The sequence below is a fragment of the Cygnus olor genome, chromosome 20 (assembly GCF_009769625.2).
Source record: "Cygnus olor isolate bCygOlo1 chromosome 20, bCygOlo1.pri.v2, whole genome shotgun sequence".
Classification (NCBI taxonomy): Eukaryota; Metazoa; Chordata; class Aves; order Anseriformes; family Anatidae; genus Cygnus; species Cygnus olor.
In genome coordinates, this window is record NC_049188.1 from 2424840 (window position 1) to 2444962 (window position 20123).

The following is a 20123-nucleotide window of genomic DNA, read 5'->3' on the forward strand; positions in this document are numbered from 1 at the left end:
TAACAAACAAACCCAATCGGTGGAACTCACAGTCACAAGGCAGCTCCGAGGTCAAGAATAATGAGAACTTTCAGAGTGACAATAATATTGATTATTAAGCGGTTGAGGGAAATGTACATTTTAATGCCTGAGAACACAACAAAATTTACAAAAAAAAAAAAAAGTCAAGAGACAGGAGGCTGAAGTAGATGGACCACTAGTCTGATCCAGACTGCCAGCATCTGCATCCTCCTGCCAGTAGTGGTCAAGACAGGCAGTATCTGAATAACTTTTCTAAGCCTCTTGCATTTTATCATTAGGGAATAAGAACAAAGGTATAACCATCCTTATCAATACTAGGAGATCATGGGGTACAGGAAAACATCGCTAGATAGATTAGCTGGCCCAGAGGAGATGAAGTTTGGATTTTGTAGCTAGTGGAAATCATTATGTCATCTGTTATTTCTTAAAAAAAAAAAATCTCAGAGTTCAAGAAATCTGAGAATTGAAGAAAAAAAGAGATGGATGGCATCAGCAGAAATACGAGTTTTCCTAGGAAAAAAAAAAAAAAAAGGAAACCAATTTAATCTGCATCTTATTTCCCTAATAGGTTAAAATAAAATTATGAAATAAAAAAAAAACAGTAATTTTATCAGAGAGAAAAATCAGAGCAGCAATAATATCAGAATTACAGTCTTGATCTATTGACTTGGATGGATCTGCACTAATTTACAGCAGGTGAAAACTTGGTCCCTGGAGAGTATGGGAGTCATGAGCAATAAAGCTGTGTATGTTTATCGTGTATGGCCAGATGAACTCAGGAGTTTTTGGTTGTTTGTTTTTGTCTGAAACTATTACAAAATTGGATCCCAGTAGTTCCCCGGGATTTGCTAATAAACACTCCAGTGGAAGCTGACTAAACCTATGCTTCTAATTGCTTAAGATTCCTTATCCTACAGCATGAACATTCGTGAATGGCTGCATTTGCAAGTACAGGGAGCAAAGCAGATGTCACTGGTTTTCAGGAAGCCTCATTTGAAAACACGATTCAAAATTATGTGGGTAGAACAAATGCTGTATTGACCATGACGCTGGAAAGCATGGCAGTGAATGGCAATATCAGAGCTTGTGTCTTTGTGGGTAGAGGATCCTGGAAGTTTTGATGCTGCAGTCCTATCTTGTTGAATATCTAATCTAAAATATCAGATAAGTAGTACATTAAGGAAATATGGAGGTGGCATTCAGTTTGAAACAATCACAAATATTCATGTTGGTAAAGGAACAAAAACAAGGGACACCAACAAAAAGATTTACCAAAAAAAAAAAAAAAAAGAGGAGTGAAAGGTAATGAATTATATTCTGTGCGGAAGCAAAGTACAAATTGCAAGTATTTATTAGAGTTCTTCACTTGGCATCATAAAAAGTTAACTGATCTTCTAGGGTGAAATTCAGACCTCAATTACATGTAAATGAGAAAACTGCTACTGACTTCAGGAAATTCAGCATTTAGCTCTCAGCTTGTTCTTACTTCAGTTTGAAAATGGGATTTTCAAACATGACTAAGAGATTTGGAAGCGTATACTTGCCCTTTGGTCCCTTTGAAAATTATTCACAAAAACACATTCCTAAATAGGTAGCATACATATCTTCTCTGAGAATCAGTCAGCTTTTATTACCAGAAAAGACCAACTGTTTATATTTCCATGGTGCCAAGTTCAGATTGTGCTATTGCATGCTATAGCAATTCTGCCAGTGTGTCACAGTGATCTAATCGATTCAGATTTTTTTTTCTTCTCTCCCACCTTAACCAAAGCATGTGAAAGAAACACAAGAAAGTGTTTTTCCAGCATTTTAAACCAATGTTTAAGTAAAACTATGTTTTAGCCCAACACAGGCTATGATGTGGAAGAGCTATGTGAAATGTAATAGCCTGGGTTATCCAGGAGGTCAGACTACCTGATCCTGGTCCTCTCTGGCCTTTAACTCTACGAATAAATTAGAAACCTGATCTCTCAAAGTTTTAATTTCAGAGCAGTCTTTGTAAAGACGGCTGAAGTGGAATTCCTAATAAATTACATCCTCCTCCAGCATTAATTTCTCTCCCTGAGAAAGGGTTTCTTCTAAAGAAGTGTTTTGTTCCACATCTTCTAAATTATAAAAAATTTATATCTCTTTATGTCTTACACTGTACTGAGTGCCAGCACAGCAATTATTAAAACATTTTTATTGATATTACACAGCTCTCTGTGAAACGTGAATTAAATTTGTCATGAAAATCGATTTTTAATGACAGCTCAGGTTTACATTCCTGTAGCTCATACCTTTCCACTACTTTTTGTTGGCACTAGAAAAGGGCAACTGCAATATCTTTATTTGTCAGAAATGGATCAAGAGATATGCTATAGTTTACTCGCATTTATCAGTGTAATTCTACTGATGAAAACAAGAAATTGTTCTATTGAAGTCACTCTGTAGAGAGCAGAATTGGGCTATTTGGCCCAAATCTTCCTACCCGAGCAGCTGAAGCTCCTAAATCTGCACCTAGGCACTTAGAGGAGTGTCTTGATTTTTAAAGCTGTTGAATGTGCTCAGCTTTCATTGTAGTTTTGTAAGAATTATGGCATACCACATCCCCAGAACCCATTTGTCATCCTCTGCCTCTTTTTCCCCATATATTATCTTTCCTTATGAGTAACAAACTGCTGGAGGTGACTTTTGGTTTAGCAGACTGAACATGACACTGGATACCAAAGCAGTTAGCAGTGCAGGGAATGCTGCTTTGTAATCTCCCTGTTTTTGAGGTTGCTGCAGATGGAAGGGGTGAGAGGATTTTCCAGGCTTGCTTTTTAACAGATTGTATTAATACACCTTTATGAAAGCAATCGTCTGACCTGGAAAGTGCAAGAGCAGTGTCTGGGCTTACAGCACGACCAGGTCTCCTCTGGCTGGGTGTAGACCAAGGACAAAAAGGTACAAAATGGGAAGTCTCGTGCAATTATGGACCATTCCAAACAGTGCCAACTGAGCATCAAGCGTGCTTAGTGTTCAGGTAGCTCCCAGAAGAAAATTAGGTCCGTATTAGGGTAAGCTACTGTGGATAAAACCTCCAGCTTGGCTAAAATGTCGCTTCTGCTTCTCCAAAATAGCTGTATTTCTGCAAGACACATCTGTGCGGGAGCTGGGGGGAGGGCTGCGTTAGTTTTCATTGGCTGATTGGGGCAGGATTATTGGTTGCTGTTAAAAATGATCCCAAGCAAACTTTTACAAGGTCTTCTGTGACTAATAAAACCTGAGTCTTTGAAATGTACTACAACCCAAGTTGTTGTTAAGAGATAATTCTCTTCGATCCAGATGCTTCCATCTGAAGTGCAGTGCAGAGAAAAGAAAAAGGGAGAAGGAAAATTGATGGAAAGCTCCTGAAAGCAGAAGAGGAAGAAGTCTGCAATTTCTCTCCCTTTAACACTTCATGCACTGGACTTGGGAAGTAGCTTAAATCTGCCTGTGCAGTGTGCAGCACGGTGGGGACTGAGAAAGAGCCCTGCACAGCATGCTTACCGGCAGTGCCAGGGAGACCGCGGAGATCTGGGAGGAGGATATTCCTTTCCAGGCTCGGTAGGGTACTGAGACATCAGGATTTCGTCTGAAAGGTGATAGCAGATGAGGTGAGGTTATCTGGCTTGTATAATCTCTGTGACAGCAGATACTTGATCTGTGTAAGTGTCAAGGAAGAGCTTCTCTTTACACGAGTGCCCTGAGATGCAACCAAAGGATTTTGATCATCCTTGGCAGGTTTGGCGTATTCTCTAGCTGTAAAGGGCAGTAAAATCCCTCCCTCTGTGATTTGTGCTGTATATTTCCAGCCATTTTTCACCTCCTCCTGCACTCAGACCCAGGGGCCTGCTCACGAGCAAATGAGTGAGATAAGGCAGGGAGGCATTTTCTCACAGTCCTGCAAGACATGGTATGGCTGCTGCCTGTAAAGTGATGCAGCAGCATCTCTCTCATGTCTTTAAAATATTCCCTCCGGAGAGGAACGGACATATTTTCCCGGCCACCCATCTCTTGGGCATTTATTTCATTTCTGGCCAATCCTTCTCCTCTTCTACTTTTGCCCCCTTGCATCTTGTTCCTGACCTCCGGACTTTACGCCTCAGTCTGGAGAGATGGATGCTTCAGTCATCTCTGCAAAAGCGAGTTTGTTTGTTTAGAAACAATAGATCATGACTGGCAGCCCTGTTTCATGGGGCGCCAAATCCTGCTAACTGTTAGTGATAGCTGGAAATTTAAGGTGCCTTTAAAAATCCCAACCTACGTATCTGATGCACCCTACAGATGGTATACAAGCAGCCGCGGTATTTACAGAGCTGCACTGATATGTCTGTCTCGCTTACGTGTTTACTTGCCCCAACCTAAAATATCCCATCAGCAGACACTGTGTATATTTGGTTCGGAGAAAGCAATCCCTTTTTATCTTCCCTGAATTTGAAAATATACCAAGCTCCTTGAACAAAAAGAAGAAAATAATAATGAGGCAGACACAAGCGGTATAAATCAATATAGCAGTATTGATGTCAACAGAGCTATGCAAATACATACTAGCTAAGGATGACACATAAAATCAAGCACTAACTTTATACAGAAGAAGATAGAAACAACACAGCAATATTAAATACACTTTTCAGCTACGCTCAAAATGGATTGTGGAATAAGTCATCGTTGTAATATGTAATTTGAGAGGGCTGTGAATTCTTCTGTGAGCATGTTGCTTCAGGAGATGAAGAAAAATCAAAGCACAGCCTTGCAAGTAACATTCCCCCCTGATATTAACAATAAAACTGTAACACTGTTTGGCTTTAAATAACAATTCTAACCAGTTTCTGCAGGTTGTTGTAAATTCTGCTCTGCCCCAAAAAGTCAGGGTTGCAACAGTGCCATAACAAATGTCATTGCAGGCAAGTGATTTGTGTCAGCGTTGGTCAACTTGGAGTTTTACTAAAAACGTCATTTTTGCAGAAATCATTTCTGCCTGCAGTGAGCGTTATGGTTGTAGCACGGGCAAGGCTCCCAGTGAGGCGCTGGCCTGCTTGGATAAAGCCCCCGAAGACTAAATAGGAAACATACCAGTATCCTTAGTGAATGTGCTGCTCTCTTCAGCAGAAGAAGCTGCTGGGCTCACACAAAGCCATGGTGGTGACAGAACGATGCATCTTTTGGTTAAGCTGCCAGTCCAACACTGGTTTACTAGCACAAGGCTTAACATATGCATGAAGACCCTTTGTGAGCTGACGAGCTCCTCCTGGCTCTGATGTTCAAACAAGACCACAGAAATGGGTAGTGGGTAAACAAAGCTAAGAAAAAAAAATTGGTTAATAAATCAAGAGCCTAGCAATTAATGAGCATGCCTACCTTATAAGTTCTTAGCATACTTGCAGGAGTTAAACATCCACCTAGTATTCATTTCACAGAATTGAATTATTCCCCACACACATTAACTGAGACAATTACTGAAACGCCAAGATCAGATTAGCTACTGTATCTTGAAAAGAACAAAAAAGAAAAGAAATCACTGCGGCAGCAAATTGCAAAAGTGTTAAAAGGCTCAAAAGGTTGTTCAACTAGTAGACAATTTTAAGTAAAGCTAATAAAACACGGACACTTCATTATTCATTCATGAGAAAAGGCTGAGTTCAGACACTGCATTTCAGTAGAGAAGCCGGTCTATAATATCCTGTCTTTTGTTCATCATTTCCATGATCTCCATGCACATCTTGTTTATGGAGCAATCCTTTTAGCACACTGAAGACCATCCCAGTGAAGTCAAAGCAGAAATCCCCTTTATTTTAATAGGCTTCAAGTTTAGTCCCGATCACCCTCTTCCCAATATTGGGATGGAGCCCTGCAGAGTGCAGGAACCCAACGCATACGGCACTCGGTGCTCTCCAGGGAGTAACCTCTGCCTCATTTCACTGAACCCTTGATAAATGCCTGGGTCTGCTCCTCCTGAATTCAATTGCAAGATTCCCTTTGCTTTTCGTTTGCAGCAGGAATGTCGGATCCAGCCAAGAGCCACATCAAGACATTTGCGACCGGTTTTCTGGCTCTGGTTCTGATGCGCATCGTGAATAGCGGTGCACAGACTGCTCTGGTCATTTGTTCTCTGCTCGGACCATCCGTGGAAACAGGGCTGGAATCCTTTCCCCGTTTGCTGAGTGCCTTGATATTGCTCACAACAACAGTCGTGAGCCAAGGCTGCTGCGGTACAAAGCCAGCCTGCCTTGGGCACTAAATGCTGCGGGAGACTGGGGTTTTCGAAGTCAGCTACAGAATTTGGATACAAATTACAGGAATTTTAATAGGCATCCAGATCTCAAAGGCAAGTTTAAAACATCATCTTTGAGTATCACTAGCCATAATCACTCAGGCTTCTTGCTCCTGTCATTTTCACCTATGTATCCTGTTAGTCATTATTTCTTTGTATTTTCCCTGCCTCCTTTCAGGCAGAGATCTTCTAGCAATAAAGCTTCCAGGAGCATAACCTTCTGACAAATGAGACAAAACACCAAATAATTAAATAAATAAGCAGCATCGGGGATCATTGAAGGAAGATTGTAGTTATGAAGAGGCTGTTTTATGATTTTACTGATCTGATGCACCTTATTTTCATCTACTTTTCCTGTCAGAGTGTTCTTGCCATTTACAATTTATTCTCTTGATCTCACCTTTCCTCCTATTCCCCATGCCACTTGCTGTAATTAGTTCTTCCACTTTCCAATGCAACATGTTATTGTCTAATGCTTTCTAAATCCTTTATTTTCACCGAATTAAATTTGTAATTTCTCATTAAAAACCAAACAACAACAACAAAAAACCCTACTAGTTAAAAAACAACTAACAGGGATTGCTGAAGAGGGAAGGAGAGGGAAATGGGAGAGGGAGCTCTATCGTTTGTAGAGGCACAGTTATGCACTTGAGATAATAAAGGAGAACAGCAAGTTTCAGCTCTAAGGGCTGGCCAGATCTCTTCAACAAAAGACAGATGGGATTGAACTCTTCGAGGTGGGAATAATCTTTGTGTTCTCACTGCTGGGTGCTACACAGAGCTTCTTGCTTGTGACAGCCACTTCTGCGGGCTGTCCCAAAATGAATAACAGCATAATAACTTAATAAGAAATAAATGTAGACCATCAAATAATAAAAATATTATATCAGAGGTATATCAAGAATAGGACAGCTGCCCTTCTTGTTTAGCACTTTGAGCTGGCTTTCCTAAGGAAATAAGCCCATGGACTTAAGCTGAGGCTGTGTCTGGCTGTTGATTCCTTCCTCCCTATTGGCTTTTAAACCCAGCGGCCAAGCTCACATTTTCCAGAGAGGTGGAGATCTCAGAGATGGGTCACGAAGTGTTTAGGGAAAGGCTGTGGCATGAGCTCTGCCCTTCTGACACCGGAGCGAGAAGGAAGGCAGGATCCTTAGGCAGCACCGCGGGCATGCACTGTGCAGTGCCAAGGCTTCCCCCTTCGCCTGGGCTCTGGCAGCCCTGCAGCCTGTGACACCCTGTCTGTTCTACGTCAAGCGAAGAAATGCTGTCTGGTGGAAGAGGCCATGCTTTAGCCCTTATTTGAAGAACTTCTACTGATAATTTTGAGAAAGTATGCAGCCTTGGTGAGTAGAGATCCAACAAGGCTTTCAAAGAACAACCTCCCATGGTGTGGGTGATGATACAAAATGCCCCGCTTTCAAGCTGCCTCCAATAGCGGCAGATAAAGCACCTCACCTCTCCGACAGGAGCACCACGAAAGCCTACTGCCCTAAGCCACACTCAGGAGCCCACATTCACAGTGCTCCTCATCCCCCATTCCTTCCAAACATAGTCCTTTACAGCATACCCTACAAAATTACGACGTGGGGTTGATGAAGGACCAGTGTTTGACGATCCCTTTCACAGAGCTGCTGTGGAGCCGCGTCCCAGCCCTGTGGCAGCCCGCCCAGCTCCCTCGTGAGCTGATGGCTGATACCACACACGCTGAACGTCTCTGGGAACGCCACACCAAAACACTGTCTGGAAATGCTAGACACACTTCAAGTATTAAGTACGTTTTCTTTTTCTGAACATCTTAACTTAATAGGGCTTCATTATTTCAGCCAGCTGTAAAACATGACTCGATAGCCTGACAACGTTATCTCGTCAAGCTCCCAGTCTGTTGACTGTTGGAGTTTCTTTTTCTTGTTGTTATCTATTTGCTTTTGGTTTATCCTCAATTCACTTTTCATTTCCCTTTGTATTGATTTTGCAATTTTCTTTTCTGCTTTTCACATTTCACGCACTTACATTTCAGTGATTTCTCTTCTTTTCCTTCCATGGTGGTATTTAATATGTGCATGTCTCTGTGCTTAAATGTAGAGAGCCTTGGTATCTTATCAGCTTAACAGAACTCCCACCAAGTCTTTTCTTCTCTTTTTTTTTTTTTTCCTTGGGTCACACGAATGGTATTCTGGCAGCTGAGCACTGGGACCTCCTTTCAACTAAATAAATCAAAACACAAAAATAGAGCACGGAGGTTCCTTTGATAACTCCTCTGGTCTTTAAGCAAGTTCACAGGCTCAGAGGTTAAAGCTGCTGAACACTGCTGAACGAATGTTAGGATTTTAGCAGAAAGCCTTCGTCTCTTCTGTATTATTAATATATTAATGTAAAGGGAAGTGCAAATGGCAGGGGTATAAAATACATTTGTCACTGCATCCACTGGGCACAATATTCATGGGTACAGCTTGAGAAAGGACGTGACTGTCCTCAGGCCTCGGGTTTAACATGGAGCACTTCTGTGACTGCAGGACTCTTTGCCCACCCTTTTGTGCTCTGTCTCCAGCATAAATTACAGCTCACAAGGGCAGGCAACATGGCTCTGCTGTATGGTTAAAGGCTAAAAGGTATTTGTTGTTCTTCTCCAGTACAGCCTATACACAGAGCCACAGCTGGGAGCGGGCAGAAATGTGTTTCCTGTCCCCGATATTGCAGCTAGGAAGCTGCTATGGGCTGCATGGTACGTGGTACCAACAATATAAAAATAGTTTATGGAAAAAGCAAACGTGACTCCGCTTAACTCTACTACCATGAGTGGTCCTGTTTGAATCTGTGTGAGTAATTAGAGGAATACTTTTAAGCACAGGAGTGGTCCTGGGCAGGACCAGGACATTACAGTGCAGCAGGTCGAGTGTCCTCACTGCAGGTTCATCACTACGTCAGCCATCTACATCAGAAAGACTGCAGCACACGCGCTGCTGAGGATGAAGGGTTGCAGCTGACCAACACATATCTTAAACCACAGCAACCACAGGAGCAGCAGGTGTCTTTATCCAGTCTGGTTTTGAGCCTTTTATAATCATAACTTGATGCTTTTGTTGAAGAGTTTGATTTATGTCATTCTCTTATTTTTAACTGAAAAAGAAGCATCCAGTTTCAATGAGTTCTTGGTTTTGGAGAGTACGATATGGTCTACCTCCACCCCCAATCTTTGTTGTCTGATGGTATTTCTAGAGCACCAGCAGCTGAAGACAAGTGGCTATTCAGTAATCCCAGCTTTTAAATAATAATAAAAAAGACATTAGCCTTCAGGGTTTTGCAAAACAGTTTAAAAAGCCTATATAGGATACAGATCACATCCTTTCACAGCCAATTCTTTAACAGTTTTCAAAAATCAGTCCTGTAATTTCTGATTATTGCCTTGATTTTAGAAAATGTGGGCTTCACAGTTTTGAGTGTGAACTCTCTCTCTCAGTAATTGCTAAGATTCCATTTCTCTTCTTTTTTAAAAGACTGATTTTTAAAATTTATATGAAGTTAATTTACCTAGGTTGTATCTCAGAAAATTAATTTTGTATTCACAGAGTAAGGTGAAAGTTTGGGGAGGATATGCTGCGTTCATCATACAAATGAGAGTTAATAGCTCTTCTAAGCACCACATGCATCTCAGTCTGCAGTGTGGAGCTGCAAAGTATACTGAAGATCTATATTGCAAAGATGAAGAGGAATGGGTCGAATAGAGCAAATTATTATGTATTTTTTCCATTTTCTTCATTCCAACTCTTATAGGCAGTGTCAAATGTTGCATTTTGCCAGAAAGCTTTTTCAGAAATATCTCAGATGTTGTTTTCCATGTAGAGAACTAGACTTTTCCAGGACTGTTTCTCCAAAAGTAACCCATAAAATAAGCTCCATTTTTGGTAGCTTAACTAGACTAAGGTTGTACGATAATACAGCTTTGCCATGAGGAGATCTGCTGTCTGATTTGTCATTTCTTCCTATAGCGCTAAAGATTCTTCTGCACAATTTTATTTTGCAGCAAAATCAAAAAACTTCACTAGTAAGAATACACCAGAACGCCCCATTTTGTCAGTATGTGGAAGACACTGGAATGACTGGGAATGCCACAACAGCTCACAACACTCCTGTAACGTTTTAGTATAGGAATTTTGTTCCTCTGAAGAGCTGAATGCTCCTGAGGAGCCAACCTGACCTTTCCAGAGCTTAGGAGTACTATAGCAATGGAGATAAATCAAAGAAATAGCAGACAGAATGACCAACCTTGGAGCAACCAAAATTTAGGGACAGTTAAGACCGGACTTTTATTTATGTAATAAACAATGATGATGTAAAAGTCAAGAGACAGTGGCCATATACCAACCCCCAAAATCATTTCCAAGTGCAGTACTGTACCATTTAAACAATCAAAATTACAGCCCCTGAGAGAGCAGGATTAATTAAGCTGTGACAGAAGACAGTATTTTCAAAATCTAGCAAGATGATGTGCCTAGAAGAATTGTGAGGAATAAAATGACATAAAGTTTAGGAATACCTGCTTTTTCAGTTTTATAGATCTTCGACCTCAAGTTCTCCAGTAGCTTTACTTAATTGGCAATACTGCCTGCCTGTAGAGAAAAAAAGAAAAACGAATAAGGCAGAAAAGCAAGTGGTCCATGAAGGATACCAAAGTCGGACAGGGTCGTGTTTTCTTCTCTTTTCCCCTTTCTCCATTCTTCTCTCCTCTTCCCTGCCCCTCATGCTCTGCTTCTCAATAATAGTCGAGGACGGGTAGTCTGTTTTTTTTATTGTTACTATTTTATTAGAAGTTCAGTTCCTGCTGTGTCTGAAACATTCTACAATAGCTGGAGAATAAGTCAAATGTGACACTACATAAAATACGAGAACTGAGTAACTGTGATAGGAAGAGATTTACAAACTGAGTGTGCAAAGCCTTGTGGTGGTGTTCTTTGTTAACACTTAATTTCACTTCTGTGGCTGGATTCACATTGTCCTCTATTCTACTTTTACCTAGCTTCTCCCTTCAAACGCTCTAGCAGAACTGAACAAGTGCGTTCCCTGAGATCCCTGGTTGAAGGACTAAGATTGGGTGGCTTGGCTGAATTAAGAGGAATTCCAGGGGAAACGTGGGAACAGAAACCCCAGAACACAAGGCAGGATCAGACACGGAGTGGTGATCAGTACCCAGGTGGCATACTGACCTGCCAGAAAGTAACTGCAGAGATGATGTTGAATAACCCCGGCTCCTGGTGGCAAGTTGTCCACCTGGAAGGCTTCACTCATGGGGTTTACTTGTAGCCCCTCAGTGGGACTGCCATAACCTTTCTAGTAAAAGGGGAAGTGATCTGTACCCTGCGTTTTTAAGGTTAGAAAGAGAAAATCCCTCCCCCATCTTCTATCACCCTTCACAGAGCAGGTTTATTTTTACTGAATCCAAATGTAGAGTGCTAAGGAACAAGCCAACAAGGGACACATGTAAGAGAAAGGCTCCTTTGCATTTTAGACACAATGCATGAGCAGCCCAACCTCTCTTTGAACACTCATACCCACCAACAGCTTCTCTTGCTCCCCCATTTCTCTGAGTTGAGAGTCACTTTGGCGAGGTCTGTTCTGGCAATAAAGGAAATAAGCCAATATTTGTAGTGTACATCGTATTAATGAAGCACTACCTGACTTTCTCTGTTCCAGCCACCAGAGTCGAGCAGAGCCCTTATTTATTGCAGGGAAGGAGCAGGCAGCCCCTGGCCGTGCCATGCCACATCCCCATCCCGCCGTGTTCATCGTGCTCCCCTGCCTGCCCTCGCTCCCTCTTTCCTCCCCATCAGACACAAGCTTTCAGGAGCAGTGAGCACTCTTTATGTTTTACATTTGCACAGTAGCCAGCACAATGCAACTCCTGCCCTTAGACATCAGCTCAGAACAAGTCTTAAAAGGAGCACTACATATTTGTCCCTATCTATGGCTACGCATAGCATGTGGCTCTGAGCCCAGCTTGACCACAGCCAGCTTCTCTATGGAGAAATGAGCCCTAGGGAGGCGAGTTCATGGGCGAGAAGATCTGTGGGGTGGTTGCAGGGAACACTGAAGGCCCCTTGGTCTGGCATAACCTGAAGGAAGAATTCCGGCACTGAGGAGAGGGCAGAGGGCTGGGTGCTTCCAAGAGTGGTTACACCAAGTAGGGCAAGCAGCTGGGAGCTCGCTGGGTGCAGGCAGTTCAGCCAACAGCTCCTGGGGAAAGCCAAGCAGACACCAGCAGTGGCAACCACCACTTTGCCTGCCCCAGGGGACAGCACGAAGGCTGTCAGAGGCCACCGCCTGTGTGATTTTGATGTCTGACAGATATCCTGGTGGAGAATGGCCATTCATCAAAGGCAAAACTAATTACAGATGAGATTTGAAGGAACCACTCAGGAGTGCTGTATTTGTTTGCAAGGTAGCTGTGGTCCGGGTGCTCAAGGTCACCACTAAAGGGGATGTTGAACGCCCAGCTGACACCCCTCTTGGATTTCGAGCTCCTTTTAAAATTCATTTGCACACTTCCTAACTAGCTCAGATACAGCCTGCATTAGTAACTCACACCACTCCTCCTCTCAGCTCCCTCTCCTTTCGCTGCCTTTGAGTACTCCACTTCTCCTTTTGCTCTTGCTTATCTCAGATTTTGTATCTATCTGCAGTGTTTTCTCTCTGTGCTGCTCTCATTTCCCCTCTCTTTCCCTCCGTGTAATCCTTATCCTTCTCTGTGCTTCGTTTAATCCTGGCTGCCCGATTATGCAAATTGCACATTTACATTTTGACAGGGCTCCTCCACCCCTTTTCACATCCTTATTTGTAATACAAATCATTTCTCCTCGCTTTCTCCCATTCTCAGTTGGCTCTCTGCTCCCTCACCAGCATGCCGTGCTCAAAACCTGGGGCTCAGCCCTGGTCCTCCCCCAGCCCTCTGCCCGTCGGTGGATGCCCAGACCCGGGGGGAGAAGCTTGGAGAAGCTTGGAGAAGCACTTCAGCCTCTGTCTTCTGCCACAGTGGCCAAGAAGAGAGACAGAAATGTGTCTTCTTGCATGGCCACCCCCATCCCTGCCTTCAGGTGCAGAAGGGTGCACAGTCACAAGAGGCTGAGCTGGGAATATTACCATTGGCAAAACGATCTCTCTTCCATTTGGCATCAGCCAAGGTGGTTTTCTAGCAATTTGTTTTTCCAGGATGCTTTGGTTTTACATCTACTACCCCAAAGATTAGCTGCACTTGTCTTCAGCACGTTTAACCACCTTCACACACAAAATCAGCCACAGTGCCCTTAGAAATAAAGTTGTAGTACAGAAATAAATTATATACTAAGGAAAAAAATAGGATGGAAATAGTAAAACCAACAAGATTTTGCAGGAGCATCTTCCACCTTAAAATGTACTTATTAATACTGTAGTCCACACTGCCCTCACCTCTAAAGCATTTAAGGTTTCTGCCATAGAGAAGCATCAGTTTCGGCCTCCACTCACCCTCTTCCTTGGGGGAGATTTGTTTCTGCAGACTAGTGTTTTATTTGGGTAAGGCCTTATTTATCTTAATTCTAAGTACATCCTGCTCTGCGTTTACATTGGAGAAGACAAGGTCAGGGAAGTGTACATCTTATTTAGACTGGAAAGTGCTGAAGTCTGAGCACTCCTGGTGAGAAGTCTCCCAGCAGCAGACATTTTTCTTACTGCTCTCTCATGATGACCTTCATTAGCTCCCACACGAGTTCGTTACCTCATCTCCCAAGAAAGCTGCACATCTGTGGCACTTCACGCAGTGGTGCAGTCACAGCTGGAAGTACAAAGCCACCTTAGCTTGGCTGGGGCCAGGCTCGCACAAAGCACTGCTGGCATCCGCAGCCTTAACGCAGAGGAATTGCCTTCCCCTTACCTATGGATGTGGCAGTTCAGCCCCAAGAGATGACTACTCTCAAAGTTAGGAGAGGCTGGGAAGCAGGCAGCATCACCCACGATTATCCCAGCCTTAGTGAGAAGCCTTCCGGATTGCTAGCAGCCGTGCCACACCGAACCACATGCACGAAGCTTGCTGCGTGATTTACGTACATACGAATTTTTACAACAGGAAAGTGTTTTTCCTCTTCTTTCTCTAACTGTCAAGCTTGAGTGAGATCACGGTTACAAGATAAAATTGCTTTTGCTTTCCAACAGTGCTGTCCCCACCTGTTTTCCATTGCTGCCCTCACACCTATTCTTCTTTGTCATTTCCAGCCACGTTACAACACCCCCACCTCCTGACCTTGGCTCCTCTCCTTTTCTTGGCCAAGACAAGATGGAAAATCCACATGGCCAAGGCTGGGTTGGTACGTCAGAGTGCTCCCGTCTCTCCATACACCTCCCTATTTTTCCATAGCATGCATTTACCTTTAAGCTTTTGTTTTTTTTCTCCCTTTTCTTGACCTCCAGATAAAGCCCCATTGCTTCCTACGCAGTCCAGCCCCTCATTCACACTCTCAGCTGTGCCTTTCTATACTTAAGACTCAACTTCCTTCCCTCTCTTATCCCCCCTTATCTACTACCTTCAGCATCATTTCTCCTCCCATTTTCCTCCCCCTCACCTCTCTTCCCCCCTTCCTTTTCCTGCCCACACGAAGCGAGCCCTTCATACCCCATGGCACCACCATCTCCCTGGCCCCAAACACCTCGGCATGCCCCCATGCACCACCGGACAGATGTCCAGCACTATCCATGTCCTGCAACATGGCAGCACTACTGTGCCACCACTAGTGCATCTCGCTGCAGTCCTCACATCGGTCCTGAGGGAAATTACAGCAAGATGATCTACGGCGCCCGGCCCCCCGCTTTAATCCTGGCTCTTTTGCATCCCGCTGGAGAGAAGTGCAGTCGCGCTGGCGGCTCGAAATGACCGGCCTTTTATCACGGCGCTGCTGCATCATTGCTTATTTCGCTGCACACTCTCTACCATCGTGTGCCAGCAGCTCATTGCTAAGGAGATGCAGGGGAGCCGGAGCAGGAGAGAGGAGGGCTGGAGGAGGAGATGATTAACGCTAATGGCCGGCACTGGCGAGATGAGCCTGATAATGGCTGCTTGTTGCTTTCTGCTGGCGGAGCCGAGCAATAGCCATATGAGAAAGCAAAAGGTCAGATGCTGTGGGAAATAGAAGATACTTAAAGCTAAATGCCAGAACATCAGTTTAGCAAACTAAGGAAATATTTCCCCCTTTGCACGCTATGGTCCTCGGGAAGCATGTGGCAGGGCTGGAGGTGCCACCGGGGCCACCAAGGGGCTGCTGCAGCAGGGAGGGCTTTGCTGAGTACTTCCTTGGCATCGGTCAGCACAAGCAGTTATTGCTTTTAAATATGTCTGATGTAGCCGTGGACCACTCGCTCATGGGGACTTTGGGGTGAAAACCTGCCTGCAATCGAATGGTCACCATCATTATCTTTTTGGTAGCTGTTCCCATCGGGGCTGGAGCACCAGGGAGCGGGGCCTCCAGAGTTAAAGGCTCAGCCATAGCCTCCCGGCTGGAGGGATGGGTATTCCCAGCACGGGTCGGGCTCCATGGTACAGACATCCCAGGAGGTGCACATGTGCCGAGCCTGAGAAATCCTGGACTCTGCTTTGAACCTAAATTATTAATACCCACCTCGAGGCTTCCTTGGGAAGACAAGCTGCAAACCACAGCCTGTTTCACTCCGAGGGGATACTCCACCTTTACGTTTGTGTCAAAACAGGGGGCTTTCACAACTGCCTTTGTTGCCTGGAGCTTGAATTATGTAGAGGGAACTCAGTGCTCTGCTGCATAGCAGTAAACAACAGTACATTTCTATGGATTTATTAATCGGTTTTGTATGCATTTATTTTTCTGTAGTGGTTTAAGCAAATAAAATGAAGTAACTAGAGGATTTTTACTGAGTTAATTAAAGAGGAGAGCAGTTCCAGGCAAGCATGATATTAAAGACTTGCCAAATACCTCTTTTCTGACAATACTACCAGCCACTTTAAAGTCTGCTCCAATTCTCAGGCTCCAATGGAAAGTCCTTTCCAGACAAACTGGTTCGAGTTCCAAAACAAGTCGTCTGTCTGCAAATTTGGGAAGAGGAATGGATGGGAGGTAAAGGGGTTTTTTACATGAAAATGGGAGAAGAGAATAGCTCAGATAATAGCTTCAAAGTTCTGCGAGTGTCTCCTGCCCGGGGCACTGGGTCTTACTTCTGTCTGTGAATCCCAGTTCAGGGCTGGTGTGGTGAAACCAGCATCTCAGCGCCCTCAAAAACAAGTCAGAATTTGGTCCTCGATGTCCAAAATCTGTTTGATTTAATACTCCCTCACTCTTTTCCCATGCTTTAAAGCTCTGTCCTGCTGTGCTGGCCTTGACAGGAAGCCCAAAGCAGCCATCAGTTTCTATAATCAAGAATTTTGCCACAAACAGTTCTTTATTAAAATCAATGAGAGATCTGACCTGTTAATTTCTGAAGTAGCCTCCTGTATGCAGAGAGGCTCCATGACATTGTCTGGCTCTCAGATGTGAGAAATAACACTTTGTGTTGCTCACGGTAGTGCTAAAAATGTATAGAAGTGAAATAGATTGGGAGATCTGCCAATACAAAGTTAATGGAAGTTCTCATAATTTCCCCAAGTGACACTACTGACCTGGTCTTGAAATGACGCCAGGCCTGGTTTCACATCATCTAACATTTCACTAAATGTTAAACGATTGAGATAGAATTTTTATTAGGTATGCCAGTATTTCATAATTTACCACAACCTCTAGATATATATTTTCCTTTTACAGGCCAGGAGATGTTTATTATGGTCTTTTGAGATGCATTAAAAGGGTGTTAGTACAAATAAAGCTCCCTTCCCTATTCTCCAGGCAAGCTGCAAAAGCAATTTAATACCAGCACACTGGATACCTGGTGTGCTGCTTTAACACATAAGGAGCCAACAAGTACACTCCAATGCTCTTGAGGACAGATGTTTGATGACTTCGAGCTGCTGCAGTGGGAGAAGGTAACACAATGATGCCGAGGGGAGAGAGACCTTCGCAAAGGCAGCCCACCAACAGAGTGTTATTTTTCAAAATGTACCCACTCAACCCAACGGCACCCACAGCAGGGAAGCATAAGGTAAATTAGTGACCTTTCAGGCCCAGATGTTAAGAGAGTAGAATAGCTGAGAAATCCGAGGGCTAAGGTCAAGATAAAGAGTGCTGCATAAATGCAACAGCTGTAAGACACTGAAAAGGCATCAGAGGCGGCGAGCACCAGGAATATATAAATCACTCGGAGCAATCTGCTGCAGCAAGGCGTGCTGGTCTAGACAGTCTCTTTAAACTATTGCCAACATTTTCCAAAAGTACGTGGTTAAAATTAGGCTCCCAAGTCCATATTTAGAAATTGAAAGGCACCGAAAGTACTAAGCACCCATCAAAACATATGGGCTCACAAACCCGCTGGAAATCAGGTCACACGTTCAAGGCAGAGATTTCTGTGCTAAGTTTTCCCCCAAATTATGAAGGGTCTTGGTCAGACAGCACTTCCCCCCACCCCTCAGCTCCAGCCTAAAGATACGTTTTAGGAATCCACTTCTAGATTAGAGGAGGAGCTTTGACCTATATAGAAAACCCAGAAGCTTGAGCAGCAGAACTAATGAAAGAGGATTTCCCACATTTCTTTCGCGGGTGGATTTTCCAATACCTGGAAGGGGTGACTTATAACAGGGGCTCTCTCTCCTTTAGCTTCCCTCATTTCCACAAAACCAGCAGCACTTCAGTGTCTTCATCATGTCTGGTTAGCCTTGGCCCACGGCTTCAAAAGTCTGCTCTGGTATTTGCAAAGACACACAAGGATTGTGGGATCCTCTGATTTATAGTGTATTATAGTAAAGGTTATCTAAACCACAGCATGATACAAACTGAAGGGCTTTGTGTTGTTTATGTGTCTTCAGCTTCTCTAATTTATTAAAGGATTTTTACTAAGTAGAACTCTTTCTTTGGGATGCATGTATGCTTACAAAGACTTGATGAATCATATACTACCAGTTGTGGTTTTTTGTCTAAGCAGTTGCTAAGCTTACAGGAATTTGATTTGTATTAATACTTGTACTGTGTTCTCCAACTGCTTCACTGAGAAGTTTCCCTGAAACATTATAAAAGCCGAGAAAAGAAGAAGAGATAAATCACCTTTAATAGGTAGCATATGGCCAAAAATAAAATAAAACTAAAAAAAAAGAAAAAAAAGCCAGAACCAAAGTCATACTTCCTTGCCTTGTGAATTTGCTTTGCAAGTTTCCTTGTTTACCAGCACACCAGAAGCAGCTCACAAAGGAATTAACTCCTCACATCAGGGAGGACATAAACAAACATTATTCCACCAGATTAAGACAGGAGCATTTGCAAACACCGCAGAGCGCTCAGCTGGGCAAACATGGTGCCTGCAACCCTAGCACCTACCCGCGCTCTCTGCGGACAGAGGCTGCACCCGAAGGGTGCTAGGTTCAGAGGAGCAGCAGCAGCAATTAATTTGGCAACTGAGACAGGTTTTAGCAGATGCTGGGCTCCATGCACAAGGCTAACCAGAAGAAAAATCCCATGAGTCAATGGGTTTCTTCCTCCACCAGATCTGAATTTAGGCAGATAATTAGAGTTCTAATTTATTTATTGCTCATTAGTTTTTTAAGGCTCTGATCTTGTAAACACTCGTGGTTGTGTTTATTGCTATGGTTTCAATTGTTGCACATAACTGTTTCAAAGTTCAATTGCTATGTTTTTCTTTCGTATGGAATCGTGTCCTATGAATATACCCCATTTAAAATTAAAATTAAGCAGTGATTAACAACCATTTCCCAAATCAAGAGGGAACAAAAAAGCCTTACTGAGGCAACACAAAGCTGTATGGCTTCTGACAAATCTGCATGTTCCACACTCCTTATCCCATTGGGGTGTCACTGGTGGAAAGAGGAAAACTCACAAAAATGTTCATTTCCTCGGAAAGGTGTGTTTTTCAATTTAAGATAGCTTTGCAGAAAATACCTTACCATCAATCTAGAATTGGTTTTCTCAGAGCATAACAAAACATACTACAGCTCATACATATACGCAAATACAAAGAGGCATAAACACAACACTTATTAAATCCTTGATTATTAATATGTTTATTTGCTAAACATCACTGGCTTCAGTACAAACACACCTTGAAAATGAGCACAAAGGAGCTTTGCTGCTCTGACAGATGCCAGGAGCAGCTGCGGGACCCTCTGCAGAGCTCCTGATGCTCAGCACCCTCCTGCTCCCAGGTGAGGCTTTCTAACCCCATCTTGCACAAGGGTGAGAGATACCCCACCTCCTTTAAAACCAAGCCTGGAGCAGAGAAGGTCTCAGCAAGAAGACAGCAGGAATAGCCCTATTTGAGGCAAAGCTTCAGAGGGTGTTGTATGGTCTTGCTCTCCCTGGCAGCTACCAGAGAAACAGGAGGCAGCCAGTCACGGCGACAAGCTGGTGAAGCTCATCAGGTGCATTAGGTAGAGGAGGTGTAATGCTGGAGATGGTGCTCTCAAACTCTCCCATTAACTCCTGCCAGAGTTGTCCGCCTGTTCTTTCCTGAAGATAGAGCGGAGGCTTGCAGTGTCATCACTGGGCAAACAAGATCCATGGCTGTTGCTTTTCTAACCCCTTTCCAGCACCTTCTCTTTTCCCTCCACTGTGACTCAAGTTGCACCTGAAGTCCACGTGGGGCAGACACTGGTCCAGGTTTTTTGCCCTCTCATGCACTTCCTCAAGTCACTGGGCAGCATTTGCTCTCAGACGGCAGCACACATTTCTCTGCACGCTCCGTG